This window comes from Phymastichus coffea, unplaced genomic scaffold (genome assembly GCF_024137745.1).
Source record: "Phymastichus coffea isolate CEN01 unplaced genomic scaffold, Cenicafe_Pcof_1.1 PCOF00137, whole genome shotgun sequence".
Taxonomy (NCBI): Eukaryota; Metazoa; Arthropoda; class Insecta; order Hymenoptera; family Eulophidae; genus Phymastichus; species Phymastichus coffea.
The window spans coordinates 317356-330670 of record NW_026706948.1 but is presented as its reverse complement, the minus strand read 5'-3'; the positions used below and the strand labels follow the sequence as shown (position 1 = coordinate 330670).

Genomic DNA, 13315 nt, shown 5'->3' with positions numbered 1-13315 from the left:
CAAGCGCTAAATCGACGCTTGGCGAGGGCACATCCGGGTGTGCCATCGGAATACCACCATGGAAGTGGAGCGACGAGCGCAACGAATCCAGTGACTTTTACATAAGCGCGAGGCGGAGCACGGGGCCGGGCGAGGAAAATTTCGATGCGCCAACAATTTCCCCGAAGGCTTCTCGCGCGCGGCACGCCACGCTATACGTACGCGCGCTAACGTGCACACCTAATTACGGCCGCGCTCTCGCGCCACTTGCGCAAACGCGTTTTTGCAAGCGCGCGGCGCAGGCGTAATTATGCATCGTCGGTGCGATCGTCCGCGCGCGGGGGATGCATATATCGACCGAGTCGCCAACCAGAGGCGGAAGAAGAAAAAAAACTTATCCTTTTACGTAATTGAGAGTACCGTTAGGTCGAGGAGGCCCTCCGTGGAAAATAATGAACCCGTTCGATATCTCGAAAGACCGAGAGAGGGGGGCTAGGTGGAAGGAGAGACAGAGCCCCACGGAGACTCGTCTCGACAGTCGCAAAAGAACGATAGCCGACGTCGAGTCTTTTCTCTCTCTCTCTCGGGTTTCGCGAAAGCGACGCACCAAACCGAAGGCTAACATACACGCGAAAGCCGGCAGGCGGATCTGTTATGATTGGCTATTACCGGCGCGGAGCCTAGAGCTAGAGGGGCAAAGAAAAAGGAAAAAAAAAAAAAGAGGAAAAACCGGAAGAGGGCTTTTTGCACGTGCTCGCGGCTCTCCCGCTCGTGTGTAGCCCCTTGATTATTGTTTTTCGCGAGGCTGCCGCCGCCGCCGCCGCTGCCGCCGCGCGCGATTTTAATTAGAGAGCCGCGCGCTCGCTCGACTGCCCACTTTGCTCCACTCGCCGCGGATTTTTCCTTCCCTTGGGCTATATACCAGCAGCGGCCCGATAATTGCCCGCTGCTGGCAGTCCGACTCCGCGCCGCGAGGCGTTATATAATTCATTATTATATACTTTCGTTGATAGTTGCTCGCTGTAATTAGATGTGCAATGAGACACGTATCGCACGGTCCACCGATGCATAGATTAGCCTCGTTAGGCAATTTTTACATTTGGCGCACCACTTTATAACGTTCGCCCAATGCGCGAGCCTCTTAATTATTCGCGCGAGTTGTCTCTCTTCCGCGGGGTATTTATACATCGGGAAGCGAGCGCTGATCCAATTATAAATCAAGCTCAATTTAAAATCTGCACGACTCGATTAAGGAAACTCGTTAAATGAATCGACTTACGTAAGGGCCGGCGCGTTATTTGGCTGCTCGCGAGGCAGCGTGATCCGACGAAGGTTGCCGTTGTTATTTTCGTGCCCGCGAGCGGCGCTCTGGGCCCGTTCACCGTCGGATTGTCAATCCGGTCGCGGCGAAATTCTTGGCCGCCACCCCCGATCCCGCAGCGTCGAGCGTCGGAGGCCATTCGTAAGCGGGCGGCGCGCCACGTACGCGTGCGTGCAGCGGGAGCGCCGCGCTGACGCAACAGTTCCGTGTGCCAATGGGCTCCTCGTGATCGCGCCGTTCCACCATCGCGCCCTTCGGCCGCAGCCGCCGCTGTCGCGCTCGCAACCTCTTTTCCTTGGGCCTGGCCCTCTTCCAGCCCCCGGGACAATTTCGCGCCGCGAGAGAAGGAAGTGCTAGACCGTGTCGCGTTTTTGCGCGCGCACGTGTGTGTTTCACTCTCTCCGCCGTAGCTCAATTTTACCGTGCCCCTTTTTTGCCTGCCCCCGAGCTTCTCGCTCGTTAATTGCCTCGCGAAATTGTCTCGCATTCCGTGCGCGCTCTCGATTCATTACACGCTTCTTTTTTCCCCTCTCAGTCGTGAAAGTTGCGACGAGATGTTAATGCGTATTATTTACGGCCGAATATTCCTTTAATATCTCATTAACGGCCGCCGACCATTAACATGCAGATGCAGAGAGCGCCTAGTCGCCTTGCCAGGCTGCTCTTTTTCTTTGCCAGGACAATTGCAGTTAGCGCTCGATTGACGTTCGCATTTCGACTTGCTTTTCTTACTCTCAGTTCGCTTCGCACGCGCACGTTTGTCTTGGCCCGCTGTAATCGTCAGAAGTACGCAACCAACATCGCCCACCACTTTTCGAAGGCTGTGGCAGGAGCACGTTTAGCAAGAGTAACCGTAACGAGCATATTAACGTTTCATTTCTGACGATTTTCATAAGCCTGGCGCTCGAATCTGCGACCTCTTGCGCAGGGGCCTCAGCTCTTATCCACTGAGCCACCGTGTCTCCCAAATGCTGCGGCGGAGAAATCCGAAATAAAAAACTGTAAAGTTCAATTTTACGAGTTTGCCACCGGAAACCGCGATGTATACGACGTGGCGTTAAGTGCTCAAGCGATAACTGAAAGCTGGGCTGACGGAAAACCAGTTTTTCGAGAGAGAGAGAGAGAGAGAGAGAGAGAAAGAGAGAGAGAGAAAGAGAGAGAGAGAAAAGCAGTTTCCAGGGGTCTCATTTCGAACACCAAAAACCGAGCTGCAATATATCAAAATGTTATTTCGACTCATTACGTATCTTACGCGTGCGCGGATGCGTGGGCAATATCGAAAGTGGGGAAATGTCATTTCAAGAAAAAGCTGCCAACGGGATTCAATTTCGCCTCTGACTCGAGTGTGCACTTACGAATTTCATTTTAATCCGCGGAGTGCGGCGGTCGCCAAAGAAAAGAAAAAGAAACAGCGACGCTCGCCGCCGCTGCAAAGTTCAGACTTGGCAGTTGTCGCCTTGACAAATTGAAAAAGTCAAATACAGGTTAGCGCAAGCCCGCTGGTCGGAATTAATCGATCGATCCGTTGCCAAGTACAAATATTGACTCGCACTTGCAGCCGCAAGGCGACGGAGCGCCGAATCGATTGATACCGGTCTAACTTTCACGCTATTAAGTTCCTTAATAAGGAAAATAAATTTGAGTCGTGATGGTCGTATCAGAGATAACGATCGAGTCACGTGAAAACGATCTCGATTCTCCCAAAAAGATTTTCCTCTCTCTCTCTTTCTCTCTGTATCTTGCGCAGGCACTCTAACAACATCGAATCGAGGGCACATTTGACCGACTGTCACTTGTCGATCTTGGCGAAGGAAAGCGCAGCGTGCGGGTCAACCGAGGGTGTATTCGCTTCGGCGACTTGCGCATCGCGCCAATCTCATGGGCGTCGAATGTGTTGCAAACGCTGGCCGAGTGCCTTTGCTCTGACTGCTTTGCCGCAAATGGCGGAATGCCTAAAAATAGACTTCTTTGCGGGCTCTTTACGCGGACTCGGCGCTCTCTCGCGGATATTTACGAGCCGCTCTGTCCGCGCCTGCTACTCCCGTTTTCATCGGAAACCCTCCCGATGATTTATACTCGGCGTCGGGGGAAAAAATGCAGGCGTAATAAATAAAAATTGAGCGCGCGCCCGAGGCGGATAACCGTTGCGAGGCTGCGCCGCGAGAGTTTTACGAGTGGCGAAAAAAAAAAAAAAAAAGAAAGAAAAAAGGAGAAAAGCTCTCTGGCCGGCAGGCCGCGCCGCGTCTGGCTTCGGAAAAATCAGCAGCGGAATTCCGTAATTTGCTTAAATATGCAATCTCTCGAAGGTGTTCAGCGGCAGCGGCGCGCGACATGAATTAGCATTAGCGCTGCTGGGAATGGGCTCGGGTTGTGCGCGCCGTTTGAAAATTAGCCGCTCTCTTTCCTGGCGCGCGCTCGACTGACAAAAGTCAACACTCGAGGACGAGTAGGTAGGCGTTCGGCAAACAGCTGCAATAACAAACCGCACACCGGCGGCGGCTCGCGGGAGAGCGCGGCCGAGCCGGCGTTCGGAGTCCCCTTGTGTCAATAATTGGCCGTGAAGCGTACAAATAGCCGCGGGCCAGCAGCTGCAGCGCCAGCACGCGAGTCGAGCTCGCTCCTCGCGGGGATGCTTCGTTAGGCGGCGCGCGGGAGGCGCCGAATCGTTGCGCAAGCTCGGCGAAAAATTGAAACCGCGCGCTCATAAATATTTCGACGACGGGGCCGCGTGCCGAGCGCGCGCTCGCCAATAACGTTAAATCTCGGCAAGCCGCGCGAGCGACAGCCTGATCTAAGGCTGCCACGCTGCCAGCCACACGCACCTTTGTACCGTTTTCACCCAGCCACTATCTCTCCCTCTTGTAAAGCCAATGTGCGGACCACGCGAGCGCCCATATAACAGCGAATTGATGTAATTGAAGGACTCGATGCCGCGAGATACGGCGCAACACAAGACCGCGACGACTTCCCTTCGATCCACGGCTTGTCGACGGATCCGCTATGCAGCGCTTTAACTTCGCTCCGACCACATTTCTCTGTCCGATTTGAGAGTTCTTCCTTTCTGCACTCCCCTTGTCGTTCCGGACATTTCCAATTTTTCAACTACTCTCCAAAAGATAACGGCACTTTTTCGTAGGATACCGCGTGTACGGAGCCTAACTCGATAGAACCTTGTTGGAATTCATCCATTAGAACAATTACTCGTCGAAGAAGTAGCTTACTTGAAAAAAAGAAAAAATAACACAAGAACAACAGCCGACTTATGAATTATTTACGCTACACTTGAATTTTCCCAAGAGCCTATAAGTTGTGGCTTACATAAAGATAGCTATTCAGTTCCACATTACTTGTATACGAGCAAGAGACAGAGAAAAAAGAAACCAATCAATCAGTCCATGTTGTCGTATTAAAGATAGACAACTTTATTCAACTTGGTCGTGGAATTAAAATGGTGTAATGCATCAATTGGCAGGACACGCCGCTGAAAGAAGGAAAAAAGAGCCATGGCGACTTTAAAATCTACAAGATTCTATCGGAAACACGTTTTGCATCGTACAAGTTTTCTCTCTCTCTCTCTCTCTCTCTCTCTCTCTCTCTCTCTCTCTCATCGGAAATGCATTAGCGGGTAACTTTCTAAAGCGATCCGCAATACAGCGGCGCGTCGTTAACTGCAAGTTTCTCGGTTTTCATGTTTTCACAAATCCACGTGATAAGAAAAAACGCTCAACAAACTTAGCCGCCGCGACGGGAGTATAAAGATCCGAGTCGTCGGCGCGGCGTGTAACCTTTGAGTGTTATATCCCTCGTTATATAAATGGCGCCGAGCCAAATTCTAATTATAAAGAATCAAGAGTGTGCAGATATCTTTTGCCAGCGGGTATTTTCTCGCCGCTGCCGCTGCTCGATAGCATAATTCGAGCTGGCGCTTTATGTAATTGCACTTAGCCGGCTAATAAAAAAGAGAGCCGACAACAGTGCGAGCGTTGGCAAAGTGTATTTCCAAGTCAGCGATGCAATGGCTTGTCTGTTTCAGGAAATCATCGTTCTAACCTGATTACTTTTATAATCGCAAAATAGACGATTCTCTTGGCGTCGTGAAAATGTTTAGCGCGGCGGCTTCGAGAGCGAAACGCCGATATTGTTATGGATATTTCTTAATTCGACCGTTTGAAACTGGCTACGCTCGACCGACCTCAAAAATTATTGGAAATCTCGCGAGCCATTGAGCGCGCGTTGACACGACGCTTGTGGCGCAGTGGTAGTCGCGCGTAGGATCACGGATCGCGCGACCCGCTCCTACCGACAACACCAGATGTCATTTCGAGAACGAGGCTTCGACGCAAAGCCAAAGTACAGCAGGATATCCTCCTCGTGCTGACCTGGATTCCGAACTGAAACCCGTGGAACCTGTCTTTTTAAGGGTGCCAGGCCGCTCGTACCGATGGCGCAGGGGGCATTCCTTCGCTTCGCGGACACGACGTATCGGATTATAATTCGTTGCCCAGCCGGCCGCAGCAGCAGCAGCAGCAGCAGCAGCCACGACGATTTTCGAATAATGCCGAAAGTTAACACCTCGATCGTAACCGCACTTTACCCGACATCGAGCCCAGACTCGGATTTTTTCCATTTTTTTTTCTGCTTTCCTGTTGGCATCTTTTTCAGAGACACGTATATAGCCTACTGTACTTTTTATTGCACTTTCGTTTGCTGTTTGTGTATTCATCGTTAATGGATTATAATTAGAGTATAATACGCTCTTGCAAAATACGCCGACATTTACAGTCTCGAAAAGAGAACAAATACAAGAGCACTTTGAAAAAAGTCTACTGATAGTATACACCTCAAGTACGTACGAAAGAAGGCCGGCAAATTCTCAGAATTGTGCTAAGCGAATTGAAATAATACCGAAGAAATGAGATAGGCGACTGTAGTTCCGCTTTACAGCATTATTAGCAGCTTGCTTAATCTCGATCGCGGCCTAAAAATATAATAAAGCCGCTAAATGGATGTACACAAATGAAAAGCGTACACACTGCGAAAACAAAAAGAAGAAGAAGAAAAAACAAAGAAAAGAAAGAAAAGAAGGCAAGTGGCGGAGTTTAACGGAATCCCCCTGCTGATTATTCAAATTCATTCGTTCCCATGCACCAAGGCGGTTGCTCTAGATCGTCGAACAATGAGACCGTCGATCGCGCGCCACGGAGATTTCGAAAAGGAAGAGAAAAAAATATACTGCTTGCTCTCGGCGCTACGGAAAAAATATAAGGAGCACGCATTAAATGATACTCGGCGATTGCGCAACGCTCGTTAGGAAGAAGTATGGGCTAACAGAGCGGAGGGGGACAATGACGGATTAAAAAAAAAAAAGCAGTCTTTCATAATGGAATTATTAACGCATCGGCCGATAAATAATGCGGAACGTTTTCGAGGCTGTCATGTTTGCGCATTGTACGGCCGGCCAAAAAGTACTGTGTGCCGGAGCAATGTTACAGCCATGTCCCGCGGGCATTAGCATAAATTTTTGGCCGGGACAATGCTGAAAGTGAGTGCTGATCGATCATGTGAAATTGCATATTTACATAAGTAATGTGCGGAGGCACTTGACTCGCGCTCACGATCGATCGCTCTCTCGCACCGAGAGCAGGTTTCTTGAATTAGCAGCCGTTGTTGTGCTAACGAACGATCGTGCATTTGCATGAAAGAGCGCAAGGGTAGGCAGGCGCTTTCGGAAGGAGGAAAAAAAAAGAAAAAAAAAAAAAAAGGAAAAAACGTAGCCCTACTCCATATTGGCGCGGAATACATCTACCCAGTGAGCTATTTAGCTGTGTCGAGCGGAGAGCCGTATCGGCTCTCTAGACAAAGAGAGCACGCCGCGCGCGCGCGCTATAATTTTAGCATACAATACGAGCCGCCTGCGCTGCCGCGTGTTTTTCGACGCTAACATCGCAATGTCCGTTGCGGGCATATGATTGCGAGGAATGCCTGGCCGACGCTCCCGTGCATCATGCGAGAACCGGCACACTCCTCTGCTTTTCTCCCTTTTTGCCGAACGCTATTCAAAGCCCCCTCCCGCTATACTCGGCTACCTGCGCCTTTTCGCAATCGATCCGAGATCGATGGAAATCAGCTCGCGGGAACCGCTTTTCCCCCCTCCGCTGCCTGTACGCTTTTCTCTCTCGCCCTCCCCTCCCTCTTCTTCTCCCACCGTCGCTCTGCACGAGCTGCTACACACGGCTCTTGAATATTTATATTTTCTATACCGGTCTATTTTCGCGACTCTTTTTTTTTCGCTCAGCAGCCAACGTTATGGAACACATGTCAATACGAGCATTTTTACGCGCGCATTAAAGCTTCGAACAAACGTTATTTGTACTAATAAATATTTGATGCATTTCCGATCAGATGTTTTTGTTGGACGAGAAAAACACCTGGAGGAAACTCGAGTCACATTGTCGAAGCGCGCGAAGATGAAAACCCAAGCCATCGCGTCGTAAAAGTACATTTGCAGGCTTCAATTCTGTTAATTATATGGACTGTGCGCACTTGAAAGTAGCCTAAAATTACATGAAACCGCGACGAAACAAAAATGTACGCCGTCGTGTGTATACGTGGAGACGAGGCGAGAGATGACGGAGAGGCACGTAACAGGACTTTTTCGGTTGACGACCTCTACGCCTGCGTCTAATGCGAGTATGAAAAAAAAAAAGAAAAAAAAAAATAACAGAAAAAAAGCTCGATCGCGTGCTGCATTGTTATGAGGTTTCTCTAAAAGCCGCCTGGCAAACGGTCGAAAGTCGCAGGCGTGAAGCGAGCCCGAGGTTACGTGATCTTTCAAATTTTCATCGACTAAAATATCGTTTTGACTCACTGGTCGGCGTTGCTGACTCACTCTCGTGCCTCAGACGCGCGGACACTGATTCAACGTTAATCCTTGCGGATACCACGCATTCCTCGCGGAATTCATCACGTCCATTTTTTTTCTCTTCTTCTTTTTTGCCCTCCAGCGCTCGCGGAATATCCCTCTGAAATTCAGCACTTTGCATTTGTAATTCGACTGCTCGTATCAATTAAGGCCACTAGAACTCGTAGCCACGCAAATAAATTGCCAAAGAGGAAGAAGAAGGAAAAAGGCACACGCGCGCAACAATCGTCTTGAGAAAAAAAGAACCAACTACCCGTCTAGGATTCATCAAGACGGCAATGGGCTGTCAGATTGGAGTTTATGGAACAACGAGCTGAGTCGTGGAGTCGAATTTGAAGCATCAGCAAGCGCGCATAACACACACTCACAAAGCCGTGGCGGCGCGTACATCGCGATGAGCTCGACTTGGCGGTGGCGGCGGCGGCGGCGGCGGCGGCGGCGGCCTGTACCGTTAGACGCGGCAACCTTCGTAAATAAGTTCCTGCGAGTAACCCGATGATTACGCTCCCACAAAAGCTAACAAATTTTTTTTTTCGAATCTCCTCTTCTTTGATTCTTCGACGAGGAATGAGAAAGAACGAAAGAAGAAAAAAAAGCCACAGCCACAGAAGCGGAAGCTCGGCTCGCGCCAGAGTCGAAAATTTTCCGAGGAGGAAAGCGTTGGGCCGCTGCCGCGTGCGACGGCGCGACAACGGCGACGTGAGAATTTCCCACGTGTATTCCTTTCACGCGCGCGAGACACGTACACGGAGCGCGCGGTACCGACGCGAGAGTTCCACCTACGTACCTATCAGGCCGCTGCAAATCTCTTAATTTTCATTTTTTCGCGCACTAAAGCTACAAAGTAGGTCGACGCGTTTATGCTGCTGCTGCGGCGGCAGCGAGCTCTCGGGCGCCCCCCTCCCCCGAGGCAGACATGACACAGCTGGAGAAACGTTTGCGCCGCGCGAGATTATCGTTATTATAATTATCCGTGGAGTGGAGAAGTTAGCAATCATTCGGTCTAATTGCCAAAGAGTGCCACTGCCGCGTGGATTAATCGGCAAAAATAATTTTCTGAAACGCGCGTACTCGCATAAGAAGAGGAAGATTCTAATCTAAAGCTCGACGATGTATCCGAGAAGCCGAGACAGCGTATTTCTAGGTTAACGCTCCTCGCGGAGCCGACGGGGCCGATTACTGTTAGCCTAATTGCCTTCGGTGGCCGCGCGTCGATGCTTCAAGTCTCCCTCAATGGCAGTCGGATTGTTGCCGATACCCGATCGATAAATTCCCTCTTGTCGATCTTTTTGTATCCCGCGCGTACTTACGCCACGAAACTGCCGAAAGGAATGCATCCCAATCGAGTTTATTGCTCGATACTTTGACGGTAATCAAGTCGATTTCTGGTTGCGAGCATCGCCGTTTGATTAAAAGCTCGGCGAGCATTCCGCGATATCCGAATCGTTAACGGACCGATACCACAATTACAATTTTAGAAAAGAAGAGCCCACCACTGCGGACGAGGCAATGAAGGCCGATTCAGGCAGGTATTTTTTTCTTCCTTCTGATCGGTAGAAGAAGAAGAAACAAGAAAAGAGCGAGCGCAGACCTGTAATAAGCCCACAAGCTTCTTTATGACGTACGTTGAACCGATGTATTTCGCACTCGCATCTCCAAAGGTTCTCCGTCCGCAGTCTGACATCAAAGGAATTTGATCACGCTATACTTAACAGTTTAATGCTTTATTATACGAAACTCGAGAGAAGCTGCTATAAATAAATATACCGTTGGCTGTGTATACATCGACAGAGATTTTTTTTTTTTATGAGAAGCTTGTCGACATAAAAGGCCGTAGAAAAGTGCTAGGAGAAGGTAACGTGTAACTCATCAAATGGTACTATTAACTTGTTCGGATTGTCGTTCAAAGTCGCGCGAAAATATCCGAAGTTTCCGACGCGCTCGCGTCGTCTAAGCCGGCGTTCAAGTCTCCGAAAATGTCTCGTTACGCTTCCATATGTACGCGAGGGCAATGCATAAGTGATCCACGCTGGCGCAGCAGTAGGCTGGCTCGTGCTCGGCTCGGCCGCGCGCAGCGCTGCCTGCGCCAACCTCCGAGTTCGCCGAGCTCATCGCACTCTCTCTCTCTCTCTCTCTCTCTCTCTCTCTCTCTCTCTGCCGCCGCTGCCACACGTGTGCATAGATGCGTGCATCGTACTCGCACACTGCTTTCTTTTTCACCTGCCAACGCGCGCTCGACCTGTCGGAATAGATTCCTTGGCAGAGCGCTCGATTGCATTTCACGGGAGACGTGATTTTACACGGATATCCGACGGTTTTCGCGAGACAAGCAGAGCTATTCTGCGTCCATATGTTAACGAGTCACGACCTCGGCATTACTTTTTCGGAGCCGATTTCAGCTTGATCTGGCCAGAGCTGACTTTTGCATTCGGAACTGTCTCAGAACGATGAGAAACGTCTTCGAGTTGAGCTTTTCCACGAGTCGATGAAAATGGAAAATCAACAGAGAAATCTACCGGTTATCGTCCTAATTGTCTATACGCTCGAGCGAGTTTACTGATTGCTATATAATCGCATGCTGATCGAGAATATTATACGTACACCAAGGGAAACTCTATCTGGCTGTCGTGTTGAATGGAAACGCATGATTTTGCCGTTAAATAAAATCTTATTTTTTCTACAACGACGACGTAAAATAACGTTCCACGTGGATGGCTTAAAAGTACACTGGCAGCTTGATTTTGGCGAATCGATCCGAAATGTCAGGGCAAAAGTATAATGGTTGGCATCGAATAAAAGTAGAAAATAAGCGATTGCAAGAGTGGAAGTACCAAACGAGGCATTGTAAAGTTTACTTTTCCATGTAATAAGTTCCCAAGCCGCGTGTGTAGTAACTTTCACTAGTGCTACAGGAATTTGGCCTGTAACGTATCGCAAATACTCTGGCGCATCATCTCCTCGTCCTCGAGCGCGCGTGCTTTGGGGCTCGTCGCCGGGCGCACGGGCGTCCCTCGTCGACCGCGACGGAAGCACCGGCGCGAGGAATCGCCGTCGAGCGGAGGCCGTTGGTTTTGGCGAACGCTCAGCGCTTGGCTACGGGTAGGCGTGCGCGCGGGCAGGGAATGGCCATCGGGCTGTCATTCCAGCGATCCGATATGGCTTGGGCGCTCGGAACCAGTTGTCGCTGGCGCGCTCGCGCGCGCAGCAGCTGGCCTCACTCGGTCAGTTTTCTCCTGCGCGAAAATAGCTCGCGCCGCGCGCGAGCCGAGGAGAAAAAGCGCTGCCTCCGGGCGGAGGATCGCGCGGCTACTAACCTCTTTAGTTAGCAGCTGAGTTCCACGGGCAGCGCAGCACTGCGCGGCGGAGAAGAGCAAAGGAAGCTCGAGGGCTGCTCGTGAGACGAGGAGCGGCCAGCCGGTCATCAACCGGAGACTGCTCGGCTCGGCTAGTAGCCAGATGGCGACGCTGGGCAGCTCGAGCCCGGCCGTGTGGCAGCAGCGCCCGTCCTAGTCGACGTCATTTTCATCCGGCCAACTTCTCTTGCGCGTTCCTGCGAGCTTCCTTCGTCGTCGTCGTCGTCGTCGTTGTCGTGTCCCGACGCCGCTCTCCAGTGGCACTCGCGCGCGCTCGCTACTGCACTTCTCGACGCCGATCCTTGCGCGTCACATTACCGATCCCTCGCGAGTCTCCATCACCACCCGCAGGTCCACTAGTACTGCTGCGCCCGTCGGCCAAGACTCACTGTGCAGTCTCGGCTACCGGCGAACTTGCACGCACAGACGACGACAAGGAGGAAAACCAAACAAACGCTCGGATGCAGAGGGACTGGCGGGTCCAGCCCACGCGATTAGTTCGGAGGGATAAGAGAGAAAAGAGAGAGAAAGAGAGAGAGACGGAGAGAGAGAGAGAGAGAGAGAGAGAGAGACAGAAGGAGAGAGAGATAGGTGGAGAGAAGGGGCGTTCGCCAGGAAGCAGTGCGCGCGCGCCAGCAGCGCCGGAGAACAAAGTCCTCGAACTGAGCGCAGGCCAGCGGCGCGCAGGCGGCGCAGGTAAGATCCTCCACTTCGACTCGCTTGCGTGGCGCTGCTCTCGCTCTCTCCAGCCCCACCATCGGCCGCACGTGTATTCTCTCTCTCTCTCTCTCTCTCTCTCTCTCTCTCTCTCTCTCCGCGCCGCAGCGCCGTAGCCTGCCAGCAGGTAGACGAACCGACCGGAGGATTACGCCGCCGCAGGAGGACGCAAAACAAATGACGCGCAGAACAATCGAATCGATGATTTTCCTCTCGCTCGCCGCCTCTAATGAGCCAGCCGAGTTTTTCGGTGCGCTTTATCCTTGCGAAATCGCCGGGCAACCGTCAGACAATGCACCCGCATATATACATCGCTCGCTCTTACACTCGAATTATGCTAATGATCAAGCGCAGGCTCCTTCTTCTTCTTCTTCTTCTTCTTCTTCTTCGCTGCCGAATATCGATGTCCAAACGGATTTCATAAATCGGAATTTGACACTGACGGTTCCTCTTCCCACCGATGATCCGTTGCTTAGATATCCCAACCCCACAGTACAATGGGTGACCTGCAGCGTTAACGATATTCCATCAATAATACGCTTTACCCGACGAAGCGCGGACGAGCACTAATAATTTTGAGCAAATAAATCGTTAGCAAATCAATCGGTCGTCGTCGTCGTGACGAGCCCGCGAATCGTACGATCGTATTATTTAATAACGTCGACTCGAATCAATTGCTCGCCAGCTATTAAATTGAGTCTCAGCAATGCGCACAAGTGAATCGAGATCCGTATGATGATCCAGATTGCAAAAGAAAGCAAACTTTTCTCTCTCGCGCGCTCGAGAGAGTGAAATAGTTGGACGGCTGCGCGAACGCAGCGCTGGCAAAAAATGCCGGCAAAGTCAGGAGGAGGTAGATGAAGAAGTGCACGGAGCTAACGAGTTGGCTAGCGAAAAGAGATAGAGTGCGAAACAAGTCTCGCTGTCTCTCTCTCGGTGTGTGCGCGTAAGTATAGAAAAAGTGACGATCGCGTCCCGCAAGTGCGAGAGAGATGCGCGCGGCGCAATAAATTAGCCGGGGCG

General features: G+C 51.1%; 1 protein-coding gene across 1 annotated transcript in view; it reads right to left on the bottom strand.

Annotated features, from left to right (window-relative positions):
• Positions 1-12052, bottom strand: part of LOC131671871 (uncharacterized) — a 28282-nt gene extending 16230 nt beyond the window's left edge. Inside the window, exon 1 of the mRNA XM_058948650.1 lies at positions 11537-12052. The gene's annotated coding sequence lies outside the window, so the exon portion shown is untranslated. The remainder of the gene's footprint in view (positions 1-11536) is intronic.
• Positions 12053-13315: the final 1263 nt, after the last annotated feature.